At 46.4% G+C, this 20,036-nt stretch overlaps 3 long non-coding RNA genes across 3 annotated transcripts in view; 1 reads left to right on the top strand and 2 right to left on the bottom strand.

Annotated features, from left to right (window-relative positions):
* Window positions 1-200: 200 nt before the first annotated feature.
* Window positions 201-7,708, bottom strand: LOC307221000. The gene is made up of 3 exons (XR_013841266.1): window positions 7,566-7,708; window positions 6,935-7,049; window positions 201-309 (listed from the first exon to the last, which is right to left on the bottom strand). It is a non-coding gene; the product is annotated as an uncharacterized lncRNA (long non-coding RNA).
* A 137-nt stretch (window positions 7,709-7,845) lies between these two features.
* Window positions 7,846-17,063, top strand: LOC307220990. The gene is made up of 4 exons (XR_013841256.1): window positions 7,846-7,877; window positions 15,234-15,299; window positions 16,174-16,340; window positions 16,643-17,063. It is a non-coding gene; the product is annotated as an uncharacterized lncRNA (long non-coding RNA).
* The window catches only part of LOC307220956, a 98,026-nt gene continuing 91,744 nt past the window's right edge, over window positions 13,755-20,036 (bottom strand). Inside the window, exons 4-5 of the long non-coding RNA XR_013841213.1 lie at window positions 17,085-17,162; window positions 13,755-14,182 (exon numbers count right to left, since the gene is read on the bottom strand). This is a non-coding gene — a long non-coding RNA (uncharacterized lncRNA). The remainder of the gene's footprint in view (window positions 14,183-17,084; window positions 17,163-20,036) is intronic.

The raw sequence follows: 20,036 nt of genomic DNA, 5'->3' as shown, positions 1-20,036 counted from the left end.
TTGATTAGCAGAAAACCACACCAAGCTTATCAAACTACGTAACCACCAGGCCTGTCAAAAAGGACCGGCTAATGATGGTGTTTGTAATGAGACCCAGAAGGGCAATTTTCCCTGCCGTGTGATTCCTCAAAACCCCAAAGCAATCAAGTAAGCGAGTTTGGGAAAGCTGGCAATAAACACTTTGCTATGAAACAGATTCATGTTATATGGAGAATTTTAGACACTGGAGAACCGAAAAATCAAAGACATCATTATGAGCTTTCCTCAGTAGGTCATTGGAGACACTCATTTTTGGTCCTTCAGTGTAACCTATACAGAGAAGAAAAGGGATCCCCCAAATTGATTCTTCCTATAAAGCGTGTTCTCCCTAACTGAGAGCACGTGTTGCGGTTGGGGAGCAGGCCGCCCCGGCATGACTAGGCAAAATTGATCAGCAACCTAGCCTTAAGGGTTAATTGGGTTGCTGGGGAACATTGATTGTTACCAATTCGGAGGAGGAGTTAGAAGTTATAAATAGTAGGGCCAGACGTAGGGACGTCCTCTTGGCCGTTTGGCATCGGATCAGGAGCTGCTGAGACGGTTGTATTCTGCCTCTTGCTTCGGGCCTATCTTAAAATTCCCCTTTTTCCCTAGTCATTATCCGGCCTCTATTGATTTCTTCCTCCCCCTTTTTCCCCCTCGCCTTGCCTTCAGTTTTCTGCCTTCCATTACCCTGTTCCTTTCCCCTGCCTCCAGTTTAATATTCTTTCCCTCCTTTTAATTTTCTTTTATTTTCAAACCCGAAACATTAGGCCTGAGGGTGGGTTCCCCCCCGGCCTTCCGGGGCCTGCCTCTGGGCCAGGCACCTGGTTTATTCCACCTATAGAGGCCGCCAGGGCCTCTACTGATTTTTCCCCGCCGTTGGTCGTTTTGGCGCTGGGGCCGGGACAGCGGAGATCGGCGGTGGGGGTGCGCTGAGCTGCTGGGGCTGCGGAGGCCGGCGGCCTTAGGGCCCCCCCCACTGGAAATAATAAATAAAAATTGGCCTCCTCCCTTACCTTCCGCGGTCGGAGGCCGGCTGCCTTAAGGCCCCCCTCCCCCTCCGCTTGAAATAAAAAGAAAAATAAATCGGCTTCCTCCCTTACCTTGCCGCGGTTCCTGGGCGCCGGGAGAGGACGGTCTTTTCCCCTGGTCTCTACCCGAGCCGCGGCAGCGCCCGGCGGGGGGGGGGGGTCGCCTTGCCTCCCGGGTCTCGGGGGCGCCGGGAGGGGAGGTAATTTTATCCCGCCGCTCGGCCATCGGCGAGCGGCGGGGCGTGCGTGCGGCCCTTTGGGCGGAGAGGTAGGCCAGAAGTCGCCTGCGTGCGCCGAGCCGGCGCAGCGGCGTTGGGAGGCTAGGCCTTCCTGTTCCCCCGGCCTTCCCCCTTCCTTGTGTGGTGCATTGGTGGGCCGCATCCCTGCTTGTGCCCGACGTTCTTTATTTTCTGGCTGCTCCCCCTTGTGGCCAGGTAGGTCACTGCAGCTGGTTTGCTTGTTTGGAGCTCCCTCTGGTGGATCAGTGCTGTGTTGCACCTTCCACAGGCGAGCTGGGGGATATCGGGCGCCCCCTGCTGGCTAAAAGGAGGAAGCACATCCCTCTGGTTTAAAGTATAATTTTAAAGGCAATAAATAATAATAAAAAATAAATAAAAAATAGAGATACAAAGTAGTTGGTTGTTATTTAGATGGTACATAGGGAGTTTCCATAGACACTAGTTCCTATTGTCTTATTTTGTGTTATCTTCCAGCATTTGGAGAATTATTTACTGATTGAATTTATTATCTGTGGCTGGCGGTGACGCCCGGTGGTGGTAATCGTTAATTCTCAATTTGAATCTAATTAGCAGGTATGGCTCCTAAGAAAGTCGCTGCCCGTCCCAGCGCAGCCTCTGGTGCAAAACGGCCTATTAGAGGTCCATCACAGGCACTGCGTTCTCCCACCTTGAGTCAACCGGTGGGACGGGTACAATCCCTGGTGGAAAGTATGGCAGGCAATCCAGTGGCTCTATCTCGCTTCGCAGCCGAAATGGATGGTCTCCTTCAACAGTGTTCAGCTCAGCCTGCCGTGTCCAGAAGGCGTCCACGTCCAGTTGTGGCGCCATCCCCAGCGTCACCGTCATCTGGTGAAGAGGAGAGAGATGGCTCATCACTTAGGGGTCTGATGATTGATTCCCAGTTAGCCCATCCCCGTGACTTACCTGCTGCACGTGGCCGTTCTCGGAGGCCTCGCCGTTCTTCTGGGAGGGCCGCGGGGGGGGGGGGGAACCCCTTTGGTAGCTTCCACCCGCCGAGCTGGGCTCTCCCAGCCTGCGGATGTGGCGGCTTCTGGCTCCAGTATATCACTTGTTGTCAATCCTCATTCAGCTCCAGGTACATCACAGCTGAGCCCTGATTCGGAGTCTTCCACTGAGGGCAGTCTTCCAGTTCCTGCCAGGAAGTCCTCGGGCGGTAGACGTCGCTGCAGGAGGTCTTCACTGAAGCGTACCAAACGGAGGGGGGGCGAATCATCTGCTTCATATGTTGCCCCAGGTCCTTCGCAGCAGGATCCTGACTCTGAGTCTTCTATTGAAGACAGCTTGCCAGTGCCTGCCAGAAGGTCGTCAGGTGGAAAGCGTCGCCGCAAGAGAGCTTCGCGGAGGCACGCAAAACGGAGGAGGGACGACTCTTCATCCTCTTATACCGGTCTGGCAGCTGTCCGCGTGTGGATGGTGGGGCACAGCATCGTCCATTGGGCTGGTGTCGCAGCACGGCAGTCTAGTGTGGGTCCAGGTCTCGGCCTTCCTCCACATGTGCAACTGTCCTGGCTGTCCAGGCGGGGAATGCGTTGGTCGGAGCTCCTACCACGGATCCGGAGCCAGTTGCTCCGTGAGGGGCCGCCATCGGCTATTGTAATACAGCTGGGAGAGAACGACCTGGTTGCTGTGGACTGTTTTTCACTGCGTGCTGCAATTTTGACGGACTTGGGGACATTGCAGGCTATGGTGCCTACAGCTAAAATATTTTGGTCTCAGCTTTTGCAGCGATGCGTGTGGAGGGGCAGCCGTTGCCCAGTCGCCACTGAAAGGGCCAGAAAGCGCATCAATACAGCTGTGAAAAAGCGGATTGCTGAGCTGGGTGGAGAGGTGATTTATCACCCTGCGATTCTTTTTAAGATGCCATCCTTTTTCCGAGCTGATGGCGTGCACCTTTCTGCTTCAGGGAATGAGGCTTGGATAGGTGCGGTGGCGGACAAGCTGAGGTCTTGGTTGGGTCTGTGAGTGGTTTGGCGGTGAGCTGGAGGCTCCATGGCGGTTAGGCATTGGTTAATTGGTGCTTGGAGGGGTAAGTGCCTACCCCTCCAAATGATGCGGAAAGGGAATTCCGTTAAAGGAATCCAGGGGCTTGCCATTCTTTCGTCCTTGTCCGTGGAGCCGGACTTGGGCCGTGCAAGCCCCACCGGAACATGAGGGTGAGAGGTGAGGGCTGTTTCCCGGCCTCACTTCTCATCCAATACTTGTTTCCCACGCTGGCTTCCGGTGGAGTCCGGAAGGGCCAGCTCTGTCCTTGAGGGCCAGGACAGATAGTCATAACCAATGCCTAAGCAACCACTCACAATTTTTGTATTTTGAATAAAGTTGTGGCCAAAATTATGCCAAAAACCTTAAACAAAATTGATGTGTGAAGTGTGTAATTATTTGGGGTGGGGGCGGCACTGTGGAACTCAACACGCAAAGCGTGTTCTCCCTAACTGAGAGCACGTGTTGCGGTTGGGGAGCAGGCCGCCCCGGCATGACTAGGCAAAATTGATCAGCAACCTAGCCTTAAGGGTTAATTGGGTTGCTGGGGAACATTGATTGTTACCAATTCGGAGGAGGAGTTAGAAGTTATAAATAGTAGGGCCAGACGTAGGGACGTCCTCTTGGCCGTTTGGCATCGGATCACCCGCCCTCCCTCCCTTTATTAAGGGGGGTCTTTAGTTAAGTTGATTGCTTGACCTTGCTATGCCTGTCATGGGGTCGTTCGCCTTGGAGCGAGGGCCTGGTAGGAATTTTGCCATCTGGCTGATTGGCTGGTGCCATTTGGTTTTTGCCTACTGCGTAGCAAATCGTCACAACTTGTAAGGTTGGCGGTTAGGCATTGGTTAATTGGTGCTTGGAGGGGTAAGTGCCTACCCCTCCAAATGATGCGGAAAGGGAATTCCGTTAAAGGAATCCAGGGGCTTGCCATTCTTTCGTCCTTGTCCGTGGAGCCGGACTTGGGCCGTGCAAGCCCCACCGGAACATGAGGGTGAGAGGTGAGGGCTGTTTCCCGGCCTCACTTCTCATCCAATACTTGTTTCCCACGCTGGCTTCCGGTGGAGTCCGGAAGGGCCAGCTCTGTCCTTGAGGGCCAGGACAGATAGTCATAACCAATGCCTAAGCAACCACTCACAATTTTTTGTATTTTGAATAAAGTTGTGGCCAAAATTATGCCAAAAACCTTAAACAAAATTGATGTGTGAAGTGTGTAATTATTTGGGGTGGGGGCGGCACTGTGGAACTCAACACGCAAAATTACTTTCATAGATTCCACGCTAGGACTTTAATTCCAAGGGCACAGTATTCCCTTTTTCTCCCTGGTCATACTTTTAAAATTCAATATCACTCTGCACTCCAGTAGACTTGAGACTCATTCCATGATTAACTGCAGTATTTAAAACACCAGTAGAAGCAATTAAAAAATGCAGCTTAAAATTTCCAACAGATTTCTATAAACATATATGGTTATATGCTGCTGTTATGGATGGTTAATAGCTCAGTAGGAAAGTGCACACAGTAAAAACAGCACAGTTTAAGAGGTATCAATATTCTGCCAAGATTAAAGCAAATCCCAAGAGCTCGAAGGCCCAATTCATATGCTACAGGTTTGAGGTCATACCAGAATGCCTATGGATGGATGTTGAGACAAGAACTTCTGGAGGGGATGGGCAGAAAAATGTGCAAAGTTTCCATGTCAGTGATACTGGCTCCCATAGCTGGACCTTAAGGTGCTCTAGATCAATAGCTAAATCAAAGGACAATACAGTCATACCTTGGTTGTCGAATGCCCTGGAACTCAAATGTTTTGGCTCCTGAAAGCCACAAACTCAGAAGTGATTTTTCTGGTTGGCAAACGTTCTTTTGGAACCCGAATGTCAGACAGAGCATCTGCGGCTTTGATTGGCTGCGGGAGCTTCCAGCAGCCAATCAGAAGCTGTGGTTTGGTTTTAGAATGTTTTGGAAGTGGAATGGACTTCCGGAGCTGATTCCGTTCAACTTCCTAGGTACGGCTGTACATATAACTGGCTGGTTTCTCATGCAGTATATGTTTACTCAAGTTCCATAAGTGATGTTTGAGACATCATATGCATTTGCTACTTTTCATGCTGCATGCTTTATATTCAAGCCACCACCCTTGTCTTTTCTCATTCCATGCTCACTTTGTTGAGAGATAGATAAGCATGCCAAGGCTCCCCTCAGATTAACCTGGAAATTACCTGTTCTTCGGGGGAGGGGAAAAATATCACAACTCTCATATTTAAAGGTAAAAGGACCCCTGACCAACTCTGATATTTATTTGCAGCTAATCTGAAGTGAGGGCTTTGAAAATTATGCCCCTCTGGAGCGTTTTTTAATGGTTCCATATGGGGCAATCAACTAATGGAAGGAAGCCTAGAAAGTTGGGGAAAGGGACCTTAAACGACACTTATGACCAGTGGAAATTGCTCTCTTCCTGATGTTGGAAATTGCCTCGGCAGCCTCTTTTTCCCCTCCCAAAGAAGACCTAAAACAGCCTTCTGCAGCCTATTGGCTGGGACAACCCAGTCAGATGGATGGGGTACAATTTTTTTTTTCATTGTTACAGTGCTCTCCAGGGCTACAACTCTCATCAGCCTCAACTAGCATGGCCAATGAACTGGGATGGTGTGGGTTGTAGTGTAATAATATCTACAGGGCACCAGGTTGGGGAAGGCTGGCCTAATGGAATGGCTTCAGTTCACTGGGTCCAGTAGGAATGGCACAAATGGATTGTTATGGGAGATTTCAAGAGTGGGTACTGACATCACCTTCAGAATTTCCCCCTTCTACTCTGGCATTCTCACCAGGCTTGGATGAAAATCTGCGGTGAAGGAAAGATTGGAAGCTTTTTCAGGTTCACATCCATTCATTACTCAAGACTGGCTTGGGAAAACTTCTCCAATATTCTAAGTTGTTTCTCTCCACATCGTCAATATTTGCAATGTAAGGTTGTTGGGGCAGGACCCTAGCTGCTTTGCTTATATTATGCTATAAAGCATCACAAAATATTGATGGTACTACAGAAAACCATCATCATAAATACACACAACCAACATATTTGTGTTGATTTAATTCACAATGCTGCAATTGACCTTGGGCTATTCTGTTCCGCTAGTAGCTTTTTAACCTAACAAAACATTTAGTTGATGTAGTTGCAAGCAGTAGACCACAAGCATCGCTAACCACAGATCATTAATTTGTGCTTGCAGCAACATCCTCAGGCAGGTTCATAGAGATGTCCCTGAACTTTGCCCTCTTGGACTGTGTCAGAAACTGCAAAGCTTCCTCATCCACAATGACCAAGCTTATAAGATGTTCAGAATCTAGACAAGTTTCCTTCCATGAATTGCGAAGCAGGTCAAAAAGCTACATTTAGCATGCTGTTCCCCATTGCCCTTCTCAGATTTCTGATGAGTATAACTCTTCTTCTCATGTTTGAAATCAGAGAATTATAAATGGTCAGATGTATGGGGAGACCAGCTTCAATGGACCTTCAAATTCCAGACACTAATCCTGCCTTTCCAGTAGCCCCAACACATGGCACCTTAACTTAATCTTAATCATAAACATTTTTAGAAAATGAAACAGCACTGGGTCAACGCCAGGCAGTTGCTCAATTACATCTTAGCTGGGATTTCAGAAACCATTAACAAGGATCTTTCATGAACACCTCAACATGATGGTTTGGATTTCCCTCATGCAGATCTTTCATGCTTGTGTCAGATGCTGTTTTAAACTAACATATAAAAACAAACAACAAACTATGTGTAGAAACAAAGATTCCTCAGTCAAGCCACTGAAAAGACTGAACATAGGACTCAGCTATAAAGCTGCAATTATTGCATTTTAAGTGCATTATAGAAATGTGACACCAGATGGAGATGGTGAGCTTAGGGCAAATTCAATATTTTTTTTAAAAAAAAACAACAACACCCCAAAACATTTTCACCGTGCTTTTTGTATGTGTCTAGATTCCACCACAGTGAACCACAAGCTGAAAAAGCAGAAATATTGTGTGAGGGTGCTGTCAGCTGCTCCCAGTTGGTTGCCCAGAAAAGTATAAAGACTTTCAGCTCTGCCTGCTCCTCTTTCCCATTATTTCCAAATTTTCCTTCTCATCTGCCTCTGGGCTGTGACCTCCCACAAACCCCTGTTGTAAATCTATAGTGCCTTCCTCTTCCTCCTCCCTGGAAGGGTCAGGATGGGGAGGGGGTCTCCACCATTCCTCCTCTGCCCAGTCTCTGACAATTACTTTTCTTTAACAGTGGAAGCAGGTTTTCAGATTATACGCAGCTCTTTTTCAGGCTTTGCTTATGAGAGCAAAAAATGAACATCAAATAGTCTAGATAGAAACAACTGGGTAGTCAGGCTGATGGTTACTTGGTTGCAGAAGTTTACTGGCCATTGCTGTTGGGCATGGAAATAGTCTAGTTTGAATGCAAACAGGCCATTCTGATGTCACATGTGATGTCACAAAGAGGATATGCTTTAAGTCTTGGCAAAGCCAGAAACAGTTAACAGTCAGACTGCATCTCAGCCCTGTCAAGATGGATCTCCATAACAGGTGATGAACAGTTTTCTTTGGGGGATATATTAATTTTTACTATTGGGGAAAAGTTTTAGGTTGGCTTGCCAGTTGGTAACCCATCAAGTTGAGGCCAATAGATATACAGTCACAACCCTGTACCCATCAAAGAATCAACTTTATGTGTGACTTTGGGACTGATTCATACAACCACATTTCCTTACTCTACTCTATAGCAGCCTTTTCTCTGTATTTGAAAAAAAATAACCAAGGAGGAGAAGATAAGGAACCAGGAATAAGTTCTGGATGAGTATGGTGAGGACCTAAGCTTTACAAGTGAGGGGGCTAGGAAGATGGCTTTGTGGTTTAGCATAGGAATCATGGGTGCTGCTTCATATTATTGAATTCCTGTTCCACAAAGAAGTAGTCTTTGAACTCTTTAATCTCCTACTTTTAAGACTCGCCGGATTCTGGAAGATGGAGGGTCTGGAATGCTTTCTAGTGACAACGTGTCAGGCAGCTGCTGCTCTGCCTTTTCCTGCTCCTCCTCTCCTATCATTTCCCATCTTTTCCCCTCCTCTGTCTCTGAGCTGTGACTTCCCACAAACCCCTGTTGTAAATCCATACTGTCCTGCTCTTCCTCCTCCCTGGAAGGGTCAGGATGGGGAGGTGGTCTCCACCACTCCTCTTCCTCTGGTCTGCCCCTGACATATTGTAAGGCAGACAAGTGTCAGAGAGAACCAAATCTTTACAAGGAAAATCATAGTAAGCACATTATCTAAGCAATTCCAGTGGTAAGAAGAGTTCAGGAAGTTGTTTGTGAGCACCAAGGCTTAGAAAAGCATTGAAATACCTTGATAAACGCAGATAGTAAGCAAGGATGCAATTTCGACTTTCAATTTGGACTTTGATCTTTTGCCTTGTCTGGAATGATGTGTTGCGACTAAAATGGTTTTCACTTAGATTAAAGTCATGTTTACACACAGAAGAAGCTTTTGCTGTGAGACATGGGTTTTGTAACTAATTCATGCTCATTTGGAGCAATTGTAGAAACCAGAGATATGGCAAAACAGTGCCCTTTGCTGACCTTTCCCTAGGCACATGTCTACAGCTATTACACAATTTACCATACATAACTCCATGCCCTAAAACATTTCACTTACTGAAATTCTGTCAATCCAGCCAATATTAAAAAAAAAAAACACACACACACACACACACAGGGAAAGTTTTTTTCCGTTTTCAGTTTGCAAAGTCCAATACCACAGTTAAGTACAGGCCTTCAGACTGGAACAGCACCAAAAACTACTTACCCCCACAGTGAGACAGCTTTCAATCAAAACTGCAAATTGAGAAGGAAGGTAGGCATGGGACTTTTGAGAACTATGTTTGTGAATCCATTTTGCATGTGTGGTTTTCATTGCACGGAGGGAAGCAGTGTGCATTGCCAAGCCCTGTCCCATGTGGTACATAAACGGAGACTTTTTTCCAACCTTCCACATGCTGAAGGTCAAATGTCTGTTTCACAGAGATGGGAGCATAAGCTGGCAGTCTGAATCATTATTTTTTACCACTTCTGTTCCTTACCTCTTGTTTATTAAAAGGACAAAGGAAATTTTTGAACATCACTCCTGCATATTCTTGCCTTGCCTACTTTGGCTATATGTTGTATACCCTCCAACATTCCTCAGATGAAAACAGATTCGTTCTATTCTACATCACTGTCCTCCTTCCAAAAAAGCACACTACTGATAGAATACATGAAAAGGGTGGGGCTGGCTGAGCTACCCCAGTGCGACTTACTTTTAAGCAAACACACATGGTTCAAAATGAGCATGGTCCAATCTGTAGGCTCCACCAAGTTCAAAGACAAGTTTGCTCAAGTCTGAAATCTTATACACACACTCTCTCATTCAAGTCAGTGAGCACACAAAGGGATCTGCGACCCCTTTAAACTGTTAAAAGTGGGAATTTAGATCCTATAGGCTTCCAAGGATTAAGACTCAAAATTTTGGTTCTGAGCTGCTGAATTTCTGCCTGTCATACATCTACTCTGCTGGAGGGGCAGTACCAGTCTATATGCGCCAGGTTAGCTTTGCATATATCTATATACATGATGGTGACATACATATTCACACACTGGACAGGGATTAACATGGGCAACATGCCGACGGCTCTGGTACGATGCCTGCCTCCTAGCAACTGAACTCAGATGGACAACACTCACACACACATGCTTCCGAGTCTGTTGCAGTGCCCTCGCATCCAAAGCCTTGCATTGTTTCTAAAGCCTAACACAAACATTTATTTGCAACCTCAAAAGGGGTTCATCCAAAAGCTTAACACACTTATTCACAACACCGGCCCGATGGCGTCTATGCCAGTCTTTTAAAAGACCACACAAAAGTTTAGTAAAGGGGTAGGGTACCAAAAAACCCAAAATACCAACAACCAGTCACACTACAGAAACTTGCAGCTTTCCAGTTTTAAAAGTTGTTGAGGGTCTTATGTGGGGAAACTTGGCTGGAAAAGTGGGGGGACGGTCACTGGCCACATCTCAAGGTATCCTCTCTCTCCTGGGCCTTTCTGGGGACCAGCCAACTACCTGCCTGCTGGGGTGACAGAGTGTGGCATAAAGTAGGACATGAGACAGAGAGAGGGCAGCTCAAGCAATGGAGGGGGGCAAATGTCATAGTCTCGTTGCTGAGCAACAACATGCAGGGCTCAGTGGAGTGAGAGAGCAACCAACTAGAAGAGTCTCTGAGGTGTACTTGCCTGGAGGAAGATTCGGCATCTGAAGTCAGGTCCAGTCCTAGGGGTGGGCGAACAACAATTCACATGGTCAGATGGTCCAAGCGTCAGGGAATCTGATGATCATAGGGTCAAAACAAAAGGAAGCAGCAAGGTAGGGCCAGGAACTACAAGCATTCTTACTAGCATCTGACTGCTTCTGGAAACTCTACTTAAGACGGCTGAAGCCAGTTGCATCTCGTTAGTACCTTCTCCTCTGAGTCCTTGAAGGCTGATCAGTTGCAGGTGGAGTCACTCTGTCTTCTCTCCCTTCAGGCTGCTGTTCAGCAGGTGAAACTTGCCTATAATAGGAAACACCACATGCATCAGTATGTATCCCATTATGAAGTGAAAGAGAAAAGTCCACACAAGGCCCCCTTTCTGCACTCAGGGAAGCCATGCCAGGCAACTGACCTCTCCTTGGAGCCCTGGTACTTAGCTCCACTGGCACCAACTAGCTGAGCAGGCCCTCGGCCACCATCTTGTGCTATGTGTTTGGTGCTGGCCTCTTGCAGAACAGAGGAAAGAGGGGAGGCACTTGGGATGGTCAGGAGGAGCAGGAGTGGTGGCAATGAGGCAAGATGGTGGTGGAACCTGCCATGCTGGTACCCCCTCAGCCTGGGTTTTTAATTCCGGACTCTGACAAAGTTAGAAGTTATGACTTAAGGGTTTTTGTGGTGGTCCTTTTTTTCAGGGAATGGCTTTGCTGTATAAGGTCCCATCATCCCTGACCACTGGCCACGCTGGCTGGGGTTGATGGGAATTGCAGTCCTGTGACATATGAAGTGCACCACACTGGCTACTCCTGCCATAGTTGAAATTGAGCTAGATGGCATGCATGGGGTGTTATGGGAGGGGTAGTACCTCTGGTGGGAAACACAACCTTCTTCTAGGGTGGTTTGACCACCTTAGATACCCTCCTGCACTTAGTTCTCAACTGTCGCTCCCAGAAGCTGTCAGCATATGACAGTGGCCACACCCCTGGAGATGGCTTCAACTGGCCAGCTAAACCAGGTGAGGGTAGTTGATGGGTCTCCAACCCTCAGTGAGTTAGGGACTTCCCTCTGCATGTGAAGACAGGCTCTGGTGAATTGAGTGTACGGGACTAATAGTGGATCCTACAGACAAGAAGACGGTTTCTGCATGTGCTGTAGAGGGAAGTGAGGAACAGATGGGGATCACCAATTTGGGAAGGGAGCCCACTTAGGAGAAGAAAAACTCTGATCCTAAACCTCCATTGCTTTGAGGGATATCTTTGGGAGAAGAAAAGGCTAAGGATTAAACCAGGCATAAGTAAACTCTGGCCCTCCAGAGGTTTGGGACTACAATTCCCATCATCCCTGACCACTGGTCCTGTTAGCTAGGGATGATTGGAATTGTAGTCCTAAACATCTGGAGGGCTGGAGTTTGCCTATGCCTGGAGTAAACCCTACATAAATCCAGAGTGCAGTTTCTAAGACAGTTGGCTTGCACCTTGTACACCTTCTTCCAGCAGCTTCTGATGCCAAACGTATTGCTCTGCTTTCCTTTGGATCAGATCAGCAAGGCCAATAGCAAGGTCTTGTCTTCTGGGAAGTCCAGGACCTCCATACACATCTAAGGGAGGTCACTTCAGTGCTGCTAACACAGTGGTTTGACTCCATCCCCAGAGGCGTACTCCATTGTCTCTCGAAACAGATGGATGCCAACAGATGGACCAGTGATCTGATCTGGTAAGAGACAGCTTCATCTGTTTCCATATACTGTGAAAGCAGAAATATTTTTTTATTTATTGCATCACTATTAAACCTTTGTCTAAACCATTAATACAAACAAAGATTAGGAGTAGCAGCAAGTATTTTGCAGTACTGTTTCATTCTGACTCAGCTGTTAAGTCATCTTTAATGAGTAGATAAATCAATAACCACAATGAGCTTTGGAGGACACACTGCTAAGCAAGCTACATATCTGGGCATTGAACGATGGACATGCAGTCATAAATATGTTCAATAAGTGATCATAAATATCTTCAATATGGGGAGGGGAATCAGTGCATGCAGCTGTAATGCTTTCATGATGGAAAATCATTCTCAGGGTATCTATTTGCAATCTTAAAATCCCTTAGATAAAGGCTCAGCATTAAGCAAGTTATCTGTAGCTCCAAGGGTACTTTGGCATATGCATAATCATTGCCAGCATGAATAACATTCAAAACACTCTTTGGGGAGGCTCGCTTTTGGCATTTTAGGGTTAAGCAAGTGCCTTCCTCTCTCCACAGACTGCAGTAATAAGAGTTTGAGGCTAAGAGCTCCCAACAAAGCAATCTGTAGGCCTGCTGAGAAGGGAGCTTCCTCGTGCCTTTTTACGACAAGCACATCATCCAGTTGCTATATTATTGATAGATTAAACAGGCACAGGGAGCAGTGTGGGGGTGAGGGAATAAGCTAACCCAAAAGCCAACCCAGGGAAGCCACAATTAGTTTTTCTGAGTCTGTATGCTCAAGATTCGCATATTTCTTCATGGGAGAGATAGAACTATCAGGTGCATTTAATCACTTCCGATAATGTATGTCTGTAGCAATCTGGCTATTATTCTAAGGAGGAAAGGAACACAAAGGAACACAGGAAGAGACAAGAGTTCTAAAGAGGGTGCCTCACAGCAGGTCAGAGTTACATGTTGCGTGAGACAAGAGATAGCCATTGTTTTCAATAGCCCCTGTCAGATTTAGGACAGTGTGGTTGGTTGCCTTGCACAGGGTGCCAAGCCAAGGGGGTGCAAAACTGAGAAGATCCATAAGTGAGAAGATCCATTTGGGGGTACCATATTTTGGGCTCGCTCAGAGCACCATATCACCAAAGACTACCAAAGTTTGCCTCTGAAGTGTTGGGCTCAACACTACCCCCATGACATATTTACAATCCCTCCTCCCATGATGTGAAGCCATCAAATGAGTTATCCCACACAAAAGAAAAATTCACGGCTGGATGACATCATGGCATGATTAACTAATCCTAAACACTAAGGGAAGAACATTTTCAATCGACTAGGGTCACAAGTGACTGTAGTGTTACTTTTCCAGAATTTCTCCAGCATTAGTAAGTGACTTCTTTCATTAATCATCAGTTCAATTCAAAGTGTAGATTGAGTCACTACATATTCCTGGCGAAAATTCTACTTATCATCAGCACCTTAATACTGCTGTGAGGAGGTTGCAAAGAAAGGGAAGCACAGAATGGAGAATCAAAGTTTCTGTTGTTACAAGGCAACAATAGAGTCAACTGAATACACCAAATGCAGCCACATTTCCCCCACTGCCAATAACAGAATTTATCTGAGAGTCACAGCATTTGGCAGGAGTGAAAACTTTTCCAAAGCAGATCTACTCTCTGTGCTACTTTCTGGCAGGCTCCAAAAGGGTTCAGGTAATCAAATGAGCCATGTGGAGCATGGAAGAGGTGATTGGTTGGTTGACTGGCTGGTTGGTTTTTACTTTACCCTGGAGACTTTGAAGTGTGTAAGGCAGGTTTCTAGTTTAGCCACTCTCATTCCCAGCAAGAAGATGGTAAACACACCCCTGTCAAGACAGAAATACTTGGGTTCAGTGGGGTGAACAAGGCGGAGCAGATTTAGACTCTTCTCACACCTAGGGATGTGCAGTTCCATAAGTCATCATCCTGCACACAGACCAGTTCCCCCCCCCCTCCATCTGTCCAGTGCTACATGCAAAAATTGGATTTTGCTGGTCCTCCATCCCCCACCCCCACCATGCAGCAAATGATTTGTTTTCCTACAGTTCATAAAGCTTGCTGCTCAAGAGGAAGAGGATTGTGGCAAAAACACACACACACAAACCCACCACCTGTCAAACCAGTTTCCATTGTGAAGTAGATATTCTGGTACACTTCCTTTTCTTGGGAGGATGGGACTCTGCATAAATAAGAAGTTGGCCAAGTGCAGGTGATTTGTTGCCATGATAGCTATTGTCAGTGGCATTGTCTGGAAGCAGTCATGTCAGTATAACGTACAGTATGATAACTTATGAATAAAAATTTCAATTTGTAGAACCAGCCACCACTCATTAATTCACCACAAAACATAAGACAGGGGTAGGCAACCTAAGGCCCATGGGCCAGATGCAGCCCAATCGCCTTCTCAATCCAGCCCACGGAAGGTCCAGGAATCATGTTTTTACATGAGTAGAATGTGTCCTTTTATTTAAAATGCATCTCTGGGTTATTTGTGGGGCCTACCTGGTGTTTTTACATGAGTAGGATGGGTGGGGGTGGACATCTCCATTACTTCTGAACTCTGTGATAGGAACTTGATGGTCCGTAGCCATACTTTGACATTCCAAAACAGCTAGGCTACAGTTATTTAAAATACTGTGATCCTAATTGCTATCTATATCTATGTTGCAATAAAACGCAGTGCTTAATCTCTACTTTGTAGGGCAAGTTGTAGAAAGAATGAGAATAAAAGATATAGTGGGAAGAACCTTTGAATGTGGTGTCTATTTAGCTAATATGCAGACCCTTCAAGTGTCCCTATTTTCCAAGGACAGTTCCAAATTTACAGAAGCCATCCCAGTTTCTAATTTGATCCTGGAATGTCCTGCTTTTCCTTAGGATGCCCCTCTTTTTATTGGAGAAATGTTGGAAGGGGTGGAGTTAAGCGACCCCTGAGCCAAGGAGGTAAGTAACTATACATCCTTTAGAAGACATCTGAAGGCAGCCCTGTATAGGGAAGTTTTTTTCAAAAAATATTTAAAGTTTTATTATGTTTTTATATATATTGGAAGCCACCCAGAGTAGTTGGGGCAACCCAGTCAGATGAGTGGGTGTTATTATTATTATTATTATTATTATTATTATTTCACTTGGGAAGACAGGTGAACTAATGTCAGTGTACTGGAAGTGGCAAAGATCACTAGTGTCAAAGCAATGATGCTTAAACATCAACTTCATAGGACTGGTCATGTGGTTTGGATACCTGATTATCGTCTTCCAAAGCAACTACTCTACTCCCAACTTAAGAATGGAAAGCAAAATACTGGTGGACAACAAAAGAGTTTTAAACATGCTGTCAAGGCTAATCTAAAGAAATGCAGTATAAGCACAAAAAATTGGGAAAAACTGGCCTCTGAGCGCTCCAATTGGAGAACAGCCTTTACCAAAGGCGTCATCGACTTTGAAGAAGCAGGAACTCAGGATGAAAGGGAGAAACAAGAGGAAAGCATGTTTGGCAAATCCTCACCATGATCAACTCCCACCCAGAAACCTTTGTCCCCACTGTGGAGGGATGTGTGGATCCAGAATTGGCCTCCACAGTCACCAACATAATGCCAGGACCATATTCATGGGAGACAATCTTACTCAGCTACAAGTGATCGCCGAAGAAGAAGAAGAAGAAGAAAAAGAAGAAGAAGAAGAAAATGATTAAATAGGATGTCCCTATTTTCATCGGAGAAATATGTAATAGTCATCAATGGCACAGTTCAGAACCATGCAAGCCAGGCGGAATGCCTGGAAAATGTTGTGTGTTTGTGTGACAACAATCTCCCCACAGAACAATGATTCTTGGCCAGTTGAATGTATGAGCCTGCTCCAGTTTAATGAATATTTGCAGATCTCCAGCTTACAATGCTTTCTATAGAACACAAAGTGACATAGTCCTTACGAAGTGCACTGACGGTCTAATATTGGATGAGAAAGCGAGCAGCAATCAAAGTGCAGGTATGGGTTTTTAATGTGCATTTTCAGTGTCGCTTAGCCAAAACAAGACTGATGCATTAAAATGTCAGCTTCTTAAAACACAAAACTGGCACTGGAGAAAGAAGATTTCTGACAAAATATATTGCAAAATTTATAAACTTAGTATCAAAATCATAGTGTGATATTATGGAATGTGTTAATATAGGTCCAGTATTTGGAAATAGTACTGTGGGGAGGGAAAGGGCAATGAAATAAATTAAAGGACAAAAGAAGAGAAATTGCAGTTTGGAGACTTGAGGTCTTTTCTGTTCCCTAATTTACAGGGGGAAAGAAAACAAGAAAAAAAGTATAAAGCAGAACAACCTATGTGTAATTCCTGAGAGTCGTTAAAGTACCGTTGAGGAAAATGTGTAGCATTACTCTAAGGTGCATAAAAGGTACTACAGACACATGAAAGTGAGGTGGGAGCTTTCTGTGGGAAAATGAGCACACTCCTCACAGTTCTGAATTACTGTACTTTAGCTAATATTGTAATAGGAAGCTGACAGCTGAGAAAAAGCAGACACGGGGATAAATTATCCCATGCCAAAACAAAATATGTTCACACTGAAATGTGTATTTTGGAGAGAGAGAAATCTTTCAACAGATGCTTCATTTTGGGCACTCTTTACATTACAGACCATATATATTCCCCAGCAACTACTGCATACATTGTACATCACAGCCAAATTGCACTCAATAAAACATCACATTTTAGCAACTCACCTCGTCAAAGGCTCTTTTTGTCAACATTCTTCATCATGTCTTGTTTTCCCCCTCACATTTCCACGTTCATTTGTCCATCTGCAAGGAAACCAAGTGTAGCTCTATCATGCTGTGGAGCAGGGTTAGGAGAACTTAATGGGTCTCAAGAGAGTCTCTGGGTCCATGGAGTCTAGTTACTTTTGAGGAAGCTGATAGCCGTAGGGGCAGAAATATGTCTTAAAATCTGACAAAAGGAACAGATGAGGTGTTAAACGCATGGCACAATGGGTATTTATTTATTTACTTATTTATTTTGCATTGCTGCTTTTTTCATCAAAAGATGGGAAACACAGACTGGCCTTTGTCCAGATGACATGCTCCCATCATCTCAGTCCATTGAATGACAAGCTACATGAACAGGCTAAGTAGCTTTGAACTCATGTAAGGAAACTAATATTTGGAACATAAATAAACCAGCAACAACCTATCTACTGAAAACTTGGAGGGGGGGGGGGAGAAACATATTTTAGAACATGCTTATAGAAAAAAATGGAAGAATGGCTGACTGGGTAGGCCCATTCCATGTATTCAACACCTCTGAGAAACAAGGTTCAGGTGAGAGCCAACTCTTCCTTCTCTGGAGGTGATGAACACATATCATGGTGAATTGTAGTATAGCTATGGAACCTACTGGGTGGGAACAGGTGGCTACTGCTAAAGAACTTGTTGTGATATCTGTTACCCAAACACTGCCTCTACTGAGGCATACTTCTGTCATGTTGGATAAATGCTGATGGGTTTTCCCACACAGCTGCCAACACACACCTCTTGCAGAGGAGCATTGGAAGCAAATGTTGCCACATACCTAGTAGAACATGCTGTAACACGTTAAGGAACGAGCAAGTGAAATTTTCCAGAAGCAAGCTGTGTGCAATCCCAAATCCAACTTGCCAAGGATGAACTAGTCACTTTCTTCCTGGGTAAAATGAAACTAAAAATGAACCTGTTTGATTGGTCGAATCCTGTGGATGAATACATTAAGTGCTCACTTCACATCCAAAGAATGCCATTCTTTCTCAGGGGAATGTAATGACCAAAACAATGGCAAAATTAATTAATGCTGTCTATGGGTTATGGTATGGGACGCAGGTGGCGCTGTGGGTTAAAGCCTCAGCGCCTAGGACTTGCCGATCGAAAGGTCGGCGGTTCGAATCCCTGCAGCGGGGTGCGCTCCCGCTGCTCAGTCCCAGCGCCTGCCAACCTAGCAGTTCGAAAGCACCTCCGGGTGCAAGTAGATAAACAGGGACCGCTTACCAGCGGGAAGGTAAACGGCGTTTCCGTGTGCGGCTCTGGCTTGCCAGAGCAGCAATGTCATGCTGGCCACGTGACCCGGAAGTGTCTCCGGACAGCGCTGGCCCCTGGCCTCTTAAGTGAGATGGGCGCACAACCCCAGAGTCTGTCAAGACTGGCCCGTACGGGCAGGGGTACCTTTACCTTTACCTTTTATGGGTTATGGTGGGAGTGCGGGTGACTCTGTGGGTTAAACCACAGAGCCTAGAATTGCCAATCAGAAGGTCAGCAGTTCGAATCCCCGCCACGGGGTGAGTTCCTGTTGCTCAGTCCCTGCTCCTGCCAACCTAGCAGTTCGAAAGCACATCAAAGTGCAAGTAGATAAATAGGTACTGCTGCAGCGGGAAGGTAAGCGGCGTTTCTGTGTGTTGCTCTGGTTCACCAGAAGCAGCTTAGTCATGCTGGCCACATGGTCAGGAAGCTGTACGCCGGCTCCCTCAGCCAATAAAGCGAGATAAGCGCCGCAACCCCAGAGTCGGTCATGACTGGACCTAATGGTCAGGGGTCCCTTTACCTTTACCTATGGGTTATGGTAGAGTTTTTCAACCTTTTTGAGTCCATGGCTCCCTTGGCCAGCTGCATTCTTTCTGTGGCACTCCTGTGGGGCTCAGGAGCCCAGTTACGTCACCCTTTGCCTGCACAGCTGGCAGCCCCTCACTCTTTTTTGAACACCCTCCCTTGTGAAGTGTTCCCTCAGCCGCCTCTCTTCTCCTCTCTCCTTAGGAGTCCTCTGGGAAGCCGCTGCTGTTGCCCCTGGTCTCTGAGTTGCCTCTCCCCACCCCAAGGAGAGGTCCCTCCTCACACTGCCCCACAGGGGCCTGGGAAACACCCCCTGGCCAGCCCCAGAGGCACCATTCACCTGGGGCGCTTGAAGCCAGGGCAGCTGCAACAAATAGTCGTGCAAGCCTTTGGGAGGCAGAGCCACGAGAAGGCATCAGAGGAAGGGAGGGAAGGAAAGAGGGACAGTGGCCAGTGTTGCCCACGGCACCCCTGACCATCATTCAAGGTGCCATGACACACTGGTTGAAAGCCACTGGATTATGGAAATAACCTTCCGAATGAATGAAAGATCCATCCCAAGGACTACCCTATCTAAATGAGAAACACAAATTTAGCCACCAAAAATGCTTTGAGGTCAGAAACTCTAATTTCAGGAGTTACAGCGACTAGGAGCAGAACCTTAAAGGACAACAGTTTTAATGACACTATTCAGCAGCTCAAATGTCAGCTTTTGTAAGGCTATTGACACCTTGTGCAAGTCCCCTGGTGGAGTCCTATGGACCACTGAAGGGTATCAAAAAATGGCCCTTTCAAAAAAAAAAAAAAAAAAGTTTCACCCATGAATGGGCACCTACTAGTGGACAACATATTGGGACGCAGGTGGCGCTGTGGGTTAAAGCCTCAGCGCCTAGGACTTGCCGATCGAAAGGTCAGCGGTTCGAATCCCTGCGGCGGGGTGCGCTCCCACTGCTCGGTCCCAGCGCCTGCCAACCTAGCAGTTCGAAAGCACCTCCGGGTGCAAGTAGATAAATAGGGACCGCTTACCAGCGGGAAGGTAAATGGCGTTTCCGTGTGCGGCTCTGGCTCGCCAGATGCAGCTTTGTCACGCTGGCCACGTGACCC

The sequence above is a fragment of the Podarcis cretensis genome (genome assembly GCF_951804945.1).
Source record: "Podarcis cretensis genome assembly, chromosome: 7".
Lineage (NCBI taxonomy): Eukaryota > Metazoa > Chordata > Lepidosauria > Squamata > Lacertidae > Podarcis > Podarcis cretensis.
The sequence above is the reverse complement of the archived record's forward strand: the minus strand, read 5'-3'. Positions and strand labels throughout refer to the sequence as shown.